Source organism: Herpailurus yagouaroundi, unplaced genomic scaffold, assembly GCF_014898765.1.
Source record: "Herpailurus yagouaroundi ecotype Mexico unplaced genomic scaffold, PumYag 185, whole genome shotgun sequence".
Lineage (NCBI taxonomy): Eukaryota > Metazoa > Chordata > Mammalia > Carnivora > Felidae > Herpailurus > Herpailurus yagouaroundi.
Window position 1 is genome coordinate 25817598 of NW_024412416.1, and position 16277 is coordinate 25833874.

Sequence of the window (16277 nt, forward strand, 5' to 3'; positions counted from 1 at the left end):
TTTTTTTTTTTTTTTTTTTTTTTTTTTTTTTTTTTTTTTTTTTTTGCATAGCAGAAAGCAAATGTCTGCAGAAGAGTATTTGGGAATCAGTAAAGCAACTATGGTTTCCTGAGAGACAGATCCCAGAAAGAAACAGCTCCAGGAAACCAGGAATCCACCATTGGTGAGTCACCATCCAGTTACACTGCACCTACTGACTACTTGTGTTATGTATATTAACAGCAGATTAGAACCCCAGAGTCATGATTTGTCTGTGTGTACCCCCAGAAGGAATCTCAAAGGTCATCTATCTTACCCCCCGCCTCAATTGTCCAGATAAGAAGATTAAGACTCTGAAAGGTAAAATGTCTCACTAAGTTCACGTGTTTTGAATTCCTCTTGTCCTATGTTATGCCAGATTTTCAGCCTCAAGTCCAGGGACTGACCTACACTGAAGGTTCAGCAGGCTGGATGGAGGACTTCCCTGAGGTCTGTGGTGACTGAAATCAAGCTACAGTGTGTAGAGTAGCGTTGGTTTGAGAAAGGTCTGCTTCCCTGCCAGAACACTTTCCTCCTTGTTAAGTGGAGCAAGTATTCCTCTACTTTTTCTTGGGGAATACTCCTGCACTCAATTTGTAGCAAAAGAGAGGGAGTAAGTTACTTCATGTTAGTATAACCAATCTTCCCATACATAATCAGAGACAGAATCTCAGGAACTAATATTAAGAGAACTGCCTTTTTAAAATTATCATTATTTGAAGTATAGTTTGCACACAATGTTACATTAGTTTCGGGTATCCAATATAGTGATCCAACAACTCTATACTGATGCTATCTATACTCACCACAAGTATAGCTACCATCTATCACCATATAATGCAACCACAATACCATTGATTAAATTTCCAGGGAACATATCTTGTACTGAAGACAGTAGCCTAGTACTTAATTTACCTAATTTTATTTTATCTTCCTAATGACACTGTGTAAGGTAGTAATTATCTCTGTACTACAGGGGTAGAAACAGAGGCTCACAGAAGTCCAGATATTTTTTCCCTGTTAGAAAGTGGATGAACAATGGTATGTGTGATTCCAAATCCCAGACATCCTGAGAAGTGTTTAGTTAGAATAATAACCTCATGTTGAAGCAACCCAAAGAATAAGTAAAATTATTTTTCCAAGTATGTGATTTACAGCCACAGCAGTTGAAGATTTTCTTTCTTTCTTTTTTCCTTTACTTAGAGGACTGATATCAGTAAAATTACAAAATGAAAACCTAAGCTGGTAAGTCTGTGGACAAATGGACACTAAGGCCACATTTATATATCTAGAATCAACATTTAGTGAGGGTAGATTAAAGCAAACAGAGTGATGACGATTACCCTGGTAACATAATCTCCATTGAGCCTTGCTTGAGGAGAAAATGAAAAGCTCCAACATCTCTCAGGTTCAACCAGAGTTCATTGAAGATAGAAAGTGTTACATGCTTTGCTTTCTCTTTTTTTTTTTTTTTTTTCCTTAAAAATCAAAGGTGGCAGAATTAACACAGATGATCTAGCGTCTGGAGGACAGTGGTTCAAAGCTTTCATTAGAGTCCTGGTTACCGAGTAGAATGAACCAGTGGCACCAACACAATCTTTGGGGCTCAACTCAAGATTCTTTCCATGAAAAAAAAAAAAACATTACCAGAAATTATAACATTTCTCTAAACGAAATTTAGCCACCAATTTCAGGCTCACTTTGAAAGGAAATATTATCATAAGAGTTGGCTTTAGTATTGGGCCATTTGTTTTTTAAGTTGCTCTTCTTGTCTAAGTAGAGGAAGAGGTATTTGCCATAAAAGTCAGTTTTTCTTATCCTCTTGGGCATAGAAGTTTAAGCAAACCCCCTCACATGAAAAGAATAGCAGGTGTATCCTGGTGTATCCTCCCACCCCACACTCACTCACTTTTTACCCCGCCAACATCTATCCATTTGGTAACATCTTGTCATACTTTTTTTTAAGTTAATTTACAAGTTAATTAACATACAGTGTAGTCTTGGTTTCAGGAGTAGAATCCAGTGATTCATCTCTTACATATGATACTCAGTATTCATCCCCAAAAGTGCCCTCTTTAATACCCCTTTCCCATTTAACCCACCCCTTTATTTTGTTTTTAGTTGAAATATATTTGACACATAACATTGTGTAAATTTAAGGTGTACAACATCTTAATTTGATACATTTATATATTGTAATGTGATTGAGACTGTAGCCATAATTAACACCTACCATATTAATTATCATTTTTTTAATGGTTGGAAGAATTAAATTATAGTCTCTCAGCAAGTTTGATGATTATAATACAAGACTGTGCATTAAGTCTCTAGGGCTTATTTAGTACTTGTTGCAAGTTTGCACCCTTCAACGTCTATCCTACCCTCCCCCCATATCTTAATAACCACCATTTTCCTTTGTCTGTTTTTACATATTTAGCTTTTTAAAATTCCACATACAAGTGATATTATTCAGTACTTATCTTTTTCTTTCTGACTTACCTCACTTAACATAATGTCCTCATGTTCTATACATGTTATCACAAACAGCAGGATGTCCTTTCTTTTCATGGCTGAATAATATTTCATTTGGTCAACAGGTACATGAAAAGATGTTCAACATCAGTAATCATCAGGAAAATGAAGATCAAAACACAATGATGTATTACTTCATACCTGTTAGAATGGCTATCATCAAGAAGATAAGGGATAATAAGTGCTGGCCAGGATGTGGAGAAAAGGGAACACTTGTGCACTGTTGATGGGAATGTAAATTGGTTCAGCTACTATGGAAAACAGTATGAAAGTGCTTCAAAAAGTTAAAAATAGGTCTATCATATTGTCATACTTCTTAAAGGCATGTAGACACATGAATGTACCCAATACAAATAGTATTTTGTGCTGTTTGCTATTTTATATATCATTTTGCAGGGGTTTATTTTCACTAAACTAGTATGTTTTGGGGGGTTGTTCATTCCATAAAAATCTTCCTTATCATGCACAACTGCTATAGTATATTCTCTAGTATGCCTTATCCATTCAATAATTGATAGTATTTTACAACTTTTTTTTTTTTATTATTTTTCACAAACAAGATGCTAAAAACACCCTGGGACAAGCCTACTTGTTTGTCTGGGTTTCCTTACAATTGTGTTCTACTGATTCACAGTGCATCATATCTATCCTGCCCTTGTCATGTCTCCAAGCAAGCAAAGCACATTCCCTGTCCCATTATTGGCTTTGGACCTGTGAGCACCACATCAGAAGGGACACTCTGCTTCAGATGGTGTGGTTCAGCCCCACCTGTTGCTCTTTCTCCCTTTGCCTCAGGAACAGCATATCTGAGATAAGGGCTGCTTTCTTCCATCTATGACTCCATAATGGGAGCACATGCAGAGAAGACCAGAGCTGACCCACATTCCCAAGTGGTGGTAACAGAGAAAGAGAGATTTCTTATTATACCACTCTGGGATATTAGGGACATTCAATACCATTGCAAAAGCTGAATAGTGTAACTAAATTCTAACAAGTAGAATGGTTGAGTCATAAGTTTAAGTCCATTCTACAAATATTTTGAAGTAAAAGATTTTGAACCTACTGTTCCAGATTCTGGGGTTCATAGCAGTGTATAGCAGTGAAGAAAATCAAGTTCCTACTGGCAGGGTGCTTATGTTCTGCACATGTTATAAATTTTTAAAGTTTTAATAAATGCCATTAAATTGCCTTCCCCTAATATATAGTTATAAATAGAGAGGAAATTTAGGGTGCTTTGTCTTTCCAGATTGCTTCTCCTCTATTCCCTAACCTGCAATGAAGTGCTTTCATTCTAAGCATGAGCTCAGCAAAGCTGGCTGTACAACTAACCCTCACCTTATAGACCCTGGAAGCCAGTCTGGCTGTGGATATTCTACCTGGTAATATCATCGTTAACCTTACTTTTTAGTTTTCAGCATGAAGGCATGCTCTATCTTTACTCATACAATAAGGACAAATGAGATTATGGAAACTCATGGTTTACAATGTCTTGAAATCTTAGGACTTTCTGTGGTTGCATGGCCATGATAGGCCATAGAACAGAGAACTCAGTGCAGTGGAGTGAATGGAGAGGTCAGAGAGAACAGCTAGTGCTGTAGGGCAGGTTTAGCAAACTGGGGTCTAGGGGCCACATCCCAGGGAAAGGAACAGGAAGAACAACCTGACTCCAGAGTTCAGCCTGACCAGGCAAAGATGCATCTCAGAGGTCCACAATATCCTTATTGCCATTTTCCTGATGTCCTGGAAACTGTGGATGAGCCCTGGCCCCTGCATGTCCTCTAAGTCATATACTTCTTACCAGACTCTTCTGCTCTTTTCAACATCCAGTGTCCTACCAAAGTCTTGGCCCTTTTCTGAAGTACTTAAGCAGGCTCCTGATATCCTGTTGTACAACTCTTGTCAAAATCCATTTTAGAGAAACTGAGGCCAGCTTCTCCTATTAAAGTAGGCATTGGTTTTTCAGAACTTCTATCCTTGCTAGATGCTTTTTAGTCCAGTCTATCTTCTCTTCTCCCTGTGCTGTCTGCCTCTGCTGTGCTGTATCTCTTGGGGCTCTTCAGCCTCTATTCTAGCAACTCTCTTGAGCTTCTGTCTTCTGCAAACCTGGTTTATCCACATAGTCTGTGTCACTGAGGCTTCATGTTACCTTCCCAGCCAAGTGCACAGGATTATAGGCAATATACTCCTATGCTCTTGAATTGCCTGGGTATCATTTTTCAGAAAAATTCCTGAAGAAATCTTGATTTTGAGTCACATTCTGAATATAGAAAGAACACACTTTCCAGAAGTCATGCATGACCACACAGTAACAGCAGCAAATGTACATTTAAGGCTCAATTTTTGTGTGTACTATTCTAAGAATTTTACATATATTAATCTTCACACAATGCTATGGAGTAGCTCACCTTTTTAAAGGTGAAAAAATTGAAGCACAGAGAAGAAAGTGCCTCACTCAATATCACACATTTAGAGGCATCATTGAAAGGAGACTCTGGGGCGCCTGGGTGGCTCAGTCAGTTGAGCCTATGACTTCGGCTCAGGTCATGATTTCCCAGCGCCTGAGTTCGAGCCCCGCATTGGGCTGTGTGCTGACAGCTTAGAGCCCGGAGACTGCTTCAGATTCTGTGTCCCCCTCTCTCTCTCTGTCCCACCCCTGCTTGTGCTCTGTCTCTCTCTCTGTCTTTCAAAAATTCATAAACATCAAAAAAATTGTTTTTAATTAAAAAAATAAAAAAAATAAAACAAAAGAAAGGAGACTCAGAATATTCCCAGGTGATACAGTTCTGGAGACAGGAGAAATAATTTCTTCCCACCAATAAAGGAATTTCCTGATCAGCATCATTGGAGATTACTTGAATATTTCAAAGGCTTATGAGTGCAAGTTTTTTGCTACATTACCATATGTACCAAGTATATTTTTTTGGATGAGTAGTTTGAATAAAGTTTACTCTCAATTTGAAAAAAGATAATCTCAATCCTAAATCTGTGCTTAACATTGCCTTTAAATAAAATATTAAAGTGGCAAATACTATAGTGGTGACTATTAAGGGAGAAAAATCAGCAGAATTTGCTAATTCCTTGTTTGTAAGGAGTGAAGGGGAGGGGACAATAAAAATGACTCCCAAGTTTCTGGTTTACATTGAACGTCTTGGTACTTGCAAGAGAATCAAAAGGCAGAGTCACAGGCTTTTGGGGCAATAGGCTGGGTGCTAAATTTGGGACTGTCAGATAGACACTGCTCTCAGGATTGTCAGCTGGACCACAGTTATTTGTGTCCCAGAAAGTCAGACTCCAGTTTGCATCTAGGCCCAGCCCTACTCCTCTGCCTGTAACCTGTGAAAGTTATTTCATATTGGGACCATTATTTTCTCACTGATGATGTGGGGTGATGGTAATTCCTGTTTCATGGAATCATTTGATATAGGCCTTTAAACTGTAGATAATATAGGCCTGAACATTCTTGTGTAAACCCCACATGGAAACAGGCATGGTGGCAGCAGCCTCCCAGTCAGCTTTCCCTGTCACCAGAGAATCCCCAAAAGCCATTGATGGGTATACCCCTTTCAGAGAGGTGGGAAGTCCACTAAGTAAGAGGTTGGTATCACTCCTTACCTCTGGATCTTTCGTTAGATAAAGGTTTTAGATTTTACTTGGTTTTGGATAAACCGATTCATCCAATATATATCAGTCTTACAAACTAAATAACAGCAAAATAACTTAGTGGCAAATGCCAACTCACCTATGGCCTAGAATTTCAGAAATAATTTCTGAAGCTGGAAAAGGGGTTCTGTGTTCCTTGAGAGTGCTGCTGTTACTACCTGAAACACCAATTGCCATGGAGGTGGGGTTGGGGGGCAACCTACTGATTCAGAGCACATGCCTGAAATGGGTTGTTGGAGTAGACAAAATAAGTACTGACTTGTTTCAGAATCAAACAGCCACTATCGAGAGAAACTATTTTTTTAACATTTATTTATTTTTCAGAGAGAGAGAGAGAGACTGGGGGACCGAGGATCTGATGTGGGTCTCAGAGCAGAGCCTGATGTCAGCGCACAGCCCAATGTGGGGCTCAAACTCACGAACCTTGAGATGATATCCTGAGCTGAAATCAAGAGATGGCTGCTTACCAGACTGAGCCACCCAGGCACCCTAGAGAAATTATTTTTATAAACACATCTTAATTCTGAGATTGGAATATCTAACAGCCCGCTTAACTATTTTTAAGTGTTTAAAATAGATCAGATTCTAAGTTTGAATTAGTTTATACTTCATCAGGTGGACTATTCACAATAAGAGATGGTTTATTGATTCAACTCCACAGAACATAAAGCAAGATGAAAAATGAGACCATGATTGAACACCATGTACAATGACAAAAAGAATATCATCTTTTCTGGGCATGCTGTCTCTTTATTTGACAATGTTGGAAAAACTATTAGACAAAAAGAGAAATGAAAATTGTGGTATACACGACACATTCAACTGGGGTCATTTAAGCCATGTATGTAAAATGATGGCTTGGAAGGGGAATGGCGGAATACCCCATTTAGCTATAGACTTGCTCTGACACCCAGAAAAGTGAAGCACTGCTAACAGTGTAGTGCTGGGGGGTTAGTACCTAGATCTCCTGATTCATGATCTTCTTGATTTCTAGTAACCAGGTTTTATTTTTATTTTTTTTAATTTTTAACGTTTATTTATTTTTGAGACAGAGAGAGACAGAGCATGAATGGGGGAGGGTCAGAGAGAGGGAGACACAGAATCTGAAACAGGCTCCAGGCTCTGAGCTGTCAGCACAGAGCCCGACGCGAAGCTCCAACTCAAACCGTGAGATCATGACCTGAGCCGAAGTCAGAAGCTTACCCGACTGAGCCACCCAGGCGCCCCAACCAGGTTTTATTTTTATTTACTACTTGTCTTCTTGCTCAAAGCCCAACTTCTCTGTGGAGCATCCCTTGGCCTTTCTGGCCTGACGAAGTATTTCCCCACTCTGACTTCCATGCTTCCACTTTCTGACAGCTTCAGGTAATGATACTGCTCAGCCTTCTATCATTTCTCCTCTGCCCAAGGCTGAAAATGTGCTTCAACCTTTTGTTGCTGTGTCACTTTATGGACTACAAACAATGGCCCTATACACAAAAGTTTACAGAAATCCAAGATTGCTTTCTCCCTTTTCATGCTTTTCCCTCTTGGGTCCAACCTGATGACCCATGGAGGAAAGTAGAGATTATTTCCTTTATAAGATTGCTACTGTTTCTTAGAGACATTGTGGGAAGGAGTAAAAATACTTGATTTACTCTGGAATGTAGGTAGTTGCACTTGTTTTGAGAATTAAAAGATATTTCCCATTGTTCATGGGAAAAACTGTAGCATACAATGGCTGGATGTCATTCCACATCAATAAAACTGCAGGTGTTTACTCTTTTTGTCAAGAAAGTGAAATTTTCATAGGTACTGATTTTCTTGAGTTATTGTGTTTTATGATAAATCTACATTTAATTTTCAGTAGTGGAAAAGAGAAACAAAGTTTCAGACATAAAAGGATTTTGCACAATCCAATATGTGTTTAATTATAAGTATCAAGAACGATGAAAGCAAGGCATTGAGCAGTCAAGTGGCTGTGAAACTTGGTTACTATGGCAACAAGGGTGATTATAATGTTGTGGAGTTACGTGGCTGTTCTAGGTGGACCGAGAGAGTGTACAAAGGGAAAAGGGGAATTTGAAGGTGTGATGTCCCCAACTCAAAACATGCATAGACAAATCTGCAAATCTGTATGAGTGAGTAACATCTTTACTTTCTTTACTGCAGGGAAGATGTGAAAAACAAGTCCTGGTTCTATTAGTTGTAGAGTTGCAGTTCCATTTAATTAGTTAGTTACCTATTGTGGGAGGGATTTGTTGGTTGGTGATGACTTTTCCCCTGGTTTTATTGACATATAATTGACATATAACATTGCATTAGGCATGAAGCATGATGAGTGGATATATGTATATATTTCAAAATGATCATTGCTCACATAGTTACAATTAGCAACTTTCAAATATACAATACAGTATTGTTAACTACAGTCACCATCCCAGGACTCATTTACATTCCAGAACTTATCTATCTTATAAGAGGACATTTGTACCTTTGATCACCTTTACCCATTCCCCCTACCTCTCAACCTCACATCTGGCAACCAAACTGTTTTCTGTATCTGTAAGTTGCTTTTATATTTAGATTTTGCATATAAGTGACATCATAAGGTATTTGTCTTTCTTTGACTTATTTCACTTAACATAATGTCCTCAACTTCCATTCATGTTGCTGCAAATGCCAGGATGTCCTCCTTTTCCATGTTTGAATAGTATTCCATTGTATACATATATGACATTATATTTGGTCATTCATCTCTAGATGGACGCATGGGTTATTTCCACATCTAAGCTGTTAAATATAATGCTGTAATGAACATGAGAGTGTACATATCTCTTTGAGATAATTATTTTGTTTCCTTCAGATACATACCTAGAAGTGAGATCGGTGGGTCATATGGTAGTTTTATTTTTAATTTTTGAGGTATCTCCACACTGTGGCTGCACCAATTTACATCCCTATCCATAATGCACAAGACTTCTACTTCCACCTAAATATACATCCTTGCCAAGTCCCTTATATTAAGACCTTGGGTACTGGTGGAGAAGATGAGGGTCTAAGATGAGGGATGGAGATTGTGCTGGACAGTTGCTATAGTGGCCTTCATGATCACTGCCTCCCAGTATTCACACTCTTATATAATCCACTACCTTTGTGTGTGAGTAGGAATTGTGACTTGCTTCAAAACACTGGAAGATGGCAAAAGTGATGGGATCCATGTGATTACATTTCATAGGATGTAATTTGTCTTGCTAGGAGAATCTCTCTCACTCTCTGTGACTTTGCAGAAGTGAGCTGCCATATTGTGAGCTACCACATGGAGAGGACCATGTGGAATAGAGCTGAGGGTGGTCTCTAACATACAACCATAAAGAGACTGAGGCTTTTAGTGTGACAGATATAAGAAATGCTGTCAACAACCACATGATCTTGGAACCAGATCCTTTCCTATTTGAGCCTCAGAAGAGAGAGCAGCCCCTGCTGACATCTTGCTTGCAGCTTGTGAGACCCTGAGGCAGAGATGTTACCAAATTGATGCCCACACTTCTGACACGAAAAACACATTAGATTTGTGTTGTTTTAAGCCAGTAGTTCTGCAGTAATCTGGTTATACAGCAATAAGTAACCAAGTCAGGGGTTAGAATTTGCCCAAATAGAGATAGAGCTGAGCATTTTGACCCCACATTCCATGTGAACTTTCCTCCTGACCCTCCTCTCCCACCCTCAAATGAAGGGACCTACTCTCTTCAGGAAAAAGTCTTTTCAATGACTGTATCTAAGGTAATTGCCTCAGAAGGAGATGTTAATTTTTCTCAGCTCTCCCCATGGCATCCAGATCCATAATGGGAATTAGATCCCAGGAAAGCCAGTCAGAGAACTAGTCATTTTTAGAAAGATAATACAAATACCAAAAAAGCTGCAAAAACTTACCAGTTTTTATCTGCAAGAGTCAGAGGAAACATGCATGAGAGTGAATTTTAAGAATATTATAACAAAATGGACAAAATTTGAGATGAGATTGAACTGAAATTATTAATACAGATGTGTTCACATGGATGTAATTTGTTGGCTTACCCATGTGGAATGATATTACCAGTACTCTAAGTTGTGTAATTAAAAGCTGCATTCAACTGTTGCCCACAATTAATGAGACTGAGAAGTCAAAAGTTTCCCGGCAACTTCTAGAGTTCAGGAAATGGGCATGTTGGAGTGGATCTCTCATGTGCTAACTACTCAGCCATTCTTTAAATAGCTACACAGAGGACCTGGAAGACACTCTTTTCACCAAGATACAAAGAATTAATTGGTGTAGATGGTACTAGTATACCTGAAAAATTCTTTGATGTCTGCCCTCTGTAGTTGGAAAATAACAGTAGAAGGTACTATACTGGATACTGGATTCCCTGTTCATAGTTAGAATAATATGATTCTGGAATGGTAGACACCAGATGATGGAACTAAAAAGTTGGAGGATGGATTGACAATTAGGGTGATTTTAAAAAGAAAAGCCTAGGGGCGCCTGGGTGGCGCAGTCGGTTAGGCGTCCGACTTCAGCCAGGTCACGATCTCGCGGTCCGGGAGTTCGAGCCCCGCGTCGGGCTCTGGGCTGATGGCTCAGAGCCTGGAGCCTGTTTCCGATTCTGTGTCTCCCTCTCTCTCTGCCCCTCCCCCGTTCATGCTCTGACTCTCTCTGTCCCAAAAATAAATAAACGTTGAAAAAAAAATTTAAAAAAAAAAAAAAAAAAAAAAAAGAAAAGCCTATTTATTTTGGAGTACTTTTACATTTACTGAAAATTTGCAAAGATAGTACAGAGAGTTCTCATATTTGCTTCACCCAGCTTTCTTTAATATTAGCATCATATATATCTGTGGCAAATTTGCCAAAACTAAGAAATTAACATTACACAGTACAATTAACTACAGACTTCACTGGAATTTAGCTATTTTTTTTCCTCTCTTGTTTTGCTCTGCTTTCAGATCCAATCCATGTTGCATTTATTCTCCTTTGTCTCCTCTGATCTATGATAGTGTCTTATTCTCTCCCCACCCCACCTCCCATGATCTTGACTATATTAGAGAGTACTTGGGTATTTAGGCAAGTATTTTGTAATGTGTTCCTCCATTTGGATTTGTCTGATGATTTAATGATTAGACTAGGGTTAAGGACTTTGGGGAAGGATACCACAAAAGTAAAGTGCCCTTCTCATCACATCATGTCAGGGGATACCAGATAGTAACTGATTCATTATTGATGATATTAACCTATATAACTTGGTTAAGGTAGTATTGATGAAGTTTCTCCACTATAATGTCATTTTTTTTTCCTTTTCATACTTTCTTGTTTGGGAGAGAATCACTAAGTAACCCAAACCCAAGAGGAGAGGAATTAAGTTTCACCTTTTGAAAGGGAGAGTATTTGTATATTATTTGGAATTCTTTTGCAAGAAAGATTTGTACCTTCTCACATTTATTTATTTATTATTCAGCTATTTATTTATATCATTATGGATACATGGATTTTTTCTTTGGATTATAACTCAATATTTTCATTATTTATAGTATTGTTCAAAATGTGCCAGCTTTGACTATTGGCAGCTGTTTTAGGATGGTCTATATATCCTTTTTTATATCTAACATTTTTTAAAGTACTTCCAAAATTACTTTCTGGCACTTCAAGATGCACTAAACCTGTTTGAATTTTCCCTTCTGCAAGCATAGAATCAACCATTTCTCTTAGTAAACCTGGTTCTATTTGTTGGAGAATGAAATTGAAAACGAGATCTGGGTGCTGGGTATGTCATTACTGTAGGCTTGTTACTGCTTCTAGATCCTCTCAGTGGGTAGCTAGAAAAAAAAATATATATATATATGTATATTATCATTTACACATAATGCATTTCTGTCTACCTACCTACCTATCTACCTACCCTGACCTACCTACCCATAAAAGTGATACATAGATAAAAATTAACATGAGTTCATGGTAATTCCAGCTCAGCATCTAGGGTTTATTCTATCTTTCCCTCTCCTTACATATTATTAACTTTATATCTGACAACAAAAAACCTAGTTTTCATTTTCTACAATTTAGTTATTTATTTAAATCCATTGTACATGAAACTTTAATTCATGATTCTTTTTTTTTTAATTCATGATTCTTAACTCAAACCCACTATTGTAACTTTTTACATACAGGTTTGGTTTGTTGTGGGTTTTTTTTTTTTTGTTTTTGTTTGTTTGTTTGTTTGTTTTGTCTTTAACCTTATCATATTTAGTCAAAACAATTTTCCAAAGTTACTTAGGTCAAGCCATTTTTGCCACATTCAATTTAAATGTTTGTTTGTTTATTTTTGAGAGAGGGAGAGAGAGAGAGAGACAGAGACAGAGACAGAGACAGACACAGAGAGGAAAAAGAAAGAGAGAATCCCAAGCAGGATCCCTGCTGTCAGTGCACAGCTTCATGGGGGCTCGATCTTAGGAACTGTGAGCCTGAGCCAAAATCAAGATTTGGACACACCCAACTGAGCCACCCATGCACACCTTGCCACACTCAATTTAATAAGACTATGCATACATTTATAATACAGTAGATTTCTTTATTATACTGGGCATCCTGCCTTGGGATCTCCCAAATCCTTAATGATTTATTTGATATTAGCATGCAAATAAGTTCACTCTGTAGCATTTCACTCACTTCTATGAGTCTTAACAAATTCATGGATTCATGTATCTACCATCATAGTGCCATATAAAACTGTTCCATTTCCCTAAATATCCATGTGTGTTCCCTTTAAAGTCAACCCCACCTTCATCAATCATTGGCAACCCCCTGTGATTTTGCTTTTTTTTTTTTTTTTAATGAGTTATATACATGGAACCGTGTAGCCTATTGGGTCTTGCTTCTTTCACTTTGCACAATTTAATATTGATCCAATACTTATAAATTCATTTATGGTCCAACTTATTTAATACTAATTATGTGATTCAGTAGCTCATTTATTTTATTTATTTATTTATTTTAACTCACAGCCACTTTAATGGTTGGTTTATCAATCTCTCCTTGTAGCTCTAGCAAATATTCCTTTACATAATTTAGGCTTCAATTTTAAAGGAATGCAAGATTTGAATTGTTACACTTTTCTGCTAAATTTAACTATCATTAAGTTGTGGTCCTTTTTATTTTTTCTAATTCACAATTCATTTTTATTTATTTTTATTTTTTTAAATTTTTAAAATTTTTAAATTTTGTTTTAAATTTACATCCAAATTTGTTACCATATAGTGCAACAATTATTTCAGGAGTAGATTCCATAATGATCTTTACCCATTTAGCCCATCCCCCCTTCCACAATCCCTCCAGTAACCTTCTGTTTGTTCTCCATATTTAAGAGTTTCTTATGTTTTGTCCCCTTCCTGTTTTTATATTATTTTTGCTTCCCTTCCCTTATATTCATCTGTTCTGTGTCTTAAAGTCCTCATATGAGTGAAGTCATATGATATTTGTGTTTCTCTGACTAATTTCGCTTAGCATAATACCCTCCAGTTCCATCCACGTAGTTGTAAATGGCAAGATTTCATTTTTTTGATTGCCAAGTAATACTCCATTGTGTGTGTGTGTGTGTGTGTGTGTGTGTGTGTGTGTATGTATATATCACATCTTCTTTATCCATTCATCCATTTATGGACACTGGGCTCTTTCCATACTTTGGCTATTATTGATAGTGCTGCCGTAAGCATTGGGGTGCATGTGTCCCTTCAAAACAGCATACCCGTATCACTTGGAAAAATACCTAGTAGTGCAATTACTGGGTCGTAGGGTAGTTCTGTTTTTAGTTTTTTGAGGAACCTCAATACTGTTTTCTGGAGTGGCTACACCAGCTTGCATTCCCACCAGCAATGCAAAAGAGATCCTCTTTCTCTGCATCCTCACCAACATCTGTTGTTGCCTGAGTTGTTAATGTTAGCCATTCTGACAGATGTGAGGCAGTATGTCATTGTGGTTTTGATTTGTATTTCCCTGATGATGAGTGATGTTGAGCATTGTTTTATGTGTCTTTTAGCCATCTGGATGTCTCCTTTGGAAAAGTTTCCATTCATGTCTTCTGCCCATTTCTTCACTGGATTATTTGTTTTTTGGGTGTTGAGTTTGATAAGTTCTTTATAGATTTTGGATACTAACCCTTTAACTCATACGTCGTTTGCAAGTATCTTCTCCCATTCTACTGGTTGCCTTTTAGTTTTGCTGATTGTTTACTTCACTGTGCAGAAGATTTTTATTTTGATGCAGTCCCAATAGTTCATTTTTGCTTTTGTTTCCCTTGCCTCTGGAGACGTGTTGAGTAAGAAGTTGCTGCAGGCAAGATCAAAGAAGTTGTTGCTTGCTTTCTCCTTGAGGATTTTGATGGCTTCCTGTCTTACATTTAGGTCTTTCATCCATTTTGAGTTTATTTTTGTGTATGGTGTAAGAAAGTGGTCCAGGTTCATTTTTCTTCATGTCGCTGTCCATTTTTCCCAGCACCACTTGCTGAAGAGACTGTCTTTATTCCATTGGATATTCTTTCCTTCTTTGTCAAAGATTAGTTGGCCATACGTTTGTGGGTCCATTTCTGGGTTCTCTATTCTGTTCCATTGATCCGAGTGTCTGTTTTTCTGCCAGCTCATTTGTTTTTATTGCTGAATGATATTCCATTTTATTATATGCCACAATTTTTTTTAATCAATTTATTGGTCATCTTGGTCAACTATTTGGACAGAGACTTTTGCTTTTTTATATTTTTGGGCAAAGTTTTTATCTACAAAATCAATTTATTTAATAAGTATAGAGCTTTTCAGGTTATCTATTTCTTTTTGAGTGAGTTTTGTAATTTGAGGCTCCCAAGGAATTGGTCTATATCACATAAGTTTTCAAATTTAGGGTCACAATGATGTTTGTGGGATTCTGTTATTTTATTAATGTTTATTTATTGTTTAGAGAGAGATACAGACAGAGCATGAGCAGGAGAGGAGCAGAGAAAGAGGGAGGCCCAGAATCTGAAGCAGGATCCAGACTCTGATCTGTCAGCACAGAGCTCAACGTGAGTCTCTAACTCAGGAATCACAAGATCAAGACCCGAGCAGAAGTTGGATGCTTAACTGTCTGAGCCACCGAGGCGCTCCAGGATTCTGTTATTTTTTAATACCTGTAGTATCAGTATTGAGGTTGCCTGTTTATTTCATGACATTGGTAATTTGTGTTTACCTTCCTGTATCTTCGTGATCCTCACTAGAGGTGTATTCATTGTACTAATCTCTTTAAGAACCAACTATGATAATTTTCCTTATTGTTTTTCCATTTTCTGTTATCAAGTGTATTGACTTGCTCTAATTTGTCTTATTTCATTCTTTCTGTTTATTTTAGCTTTAGTTTTCTCCTTCTCTCATTTCTAGTTTTTCTTTGTGGAATATGAAGTTGCTAATTTTTCTAATAGAAGAATTTCATGTTATAAATTTCCTCCTACTGTTGAATAAAGTATACCAAAGATAGCCGATGGGACTAAAACAAGCTCTGGTCTCTAGCTTAGAGACCCCTTCCTCCGGGTTCTTCTTTTGTTTGTTGCATGTGTGAAAACCCCCCACAGATATGGAAGCTGACAGCATAAATTACTACACTGTAAGGGACATCAGAAAGGAGACGACCCCATAACTTGAGGAAATCACTTGGCCCACAAAACAGCCAGAGCGGCTGCCTGTTGTGACCCAGGCGAAGCTCCTACCTACAGTGTGACTCTTGTGCCCCAGAGGGAAGCCTCTCCACCCCAGTACACAAAGAAAGAAATTGGGCCTCAACAGAAGGGGGAACACTAAGCGAAGAGGGATGGTGGGTTATGCCAAATGGACACATCTTTGTCCTGTCATCCACGGGGAAACACCTAATGAAGGAATATCACCAACTCACGACCTAGGGAAAACTTCAGTAGAGGCCCCCCTCAAAAAGAACTACTATAACAGCCAGCTGCCAGCATTATGCCGAGCTGTGAGTGAACAATGTGTAACGTTTGCCAAAAACAATGCTTGTTCTGCCCCATAGCCCCTGCCTGGCACACAAA

The 16277-nt window shown here is 38.0% G+C and overlaps 1 long non-coding RNA gene across 2 annotated transcripts in view; it reads left to right on the forward strand.

Annotated features, from left to right (window-relative positions):
* LOC121042544 (uncharacterized) overlaps positions 1-15390 on the forward strand; it is a 36849-nt gene extending 21459 nt beyond the window's left edge. The window contains exons 2-3 of one of the 2 annotated variants that reach the window (XR_005796283.1): positions 55-163; positions 15164-15390. This is a non-coding gene — a long non-coding RNA (uncharacterized LOC121042544). Of the gene's footprint in view, positions 1-54; positions 164-397; positions 470-15163 lie in introns of those variants that run through there. The other variant, XR_005796285.1, reaches the window with a different exon arrangement.
* Positions 15391-16277: the final 887 nt, after the last annotated feature.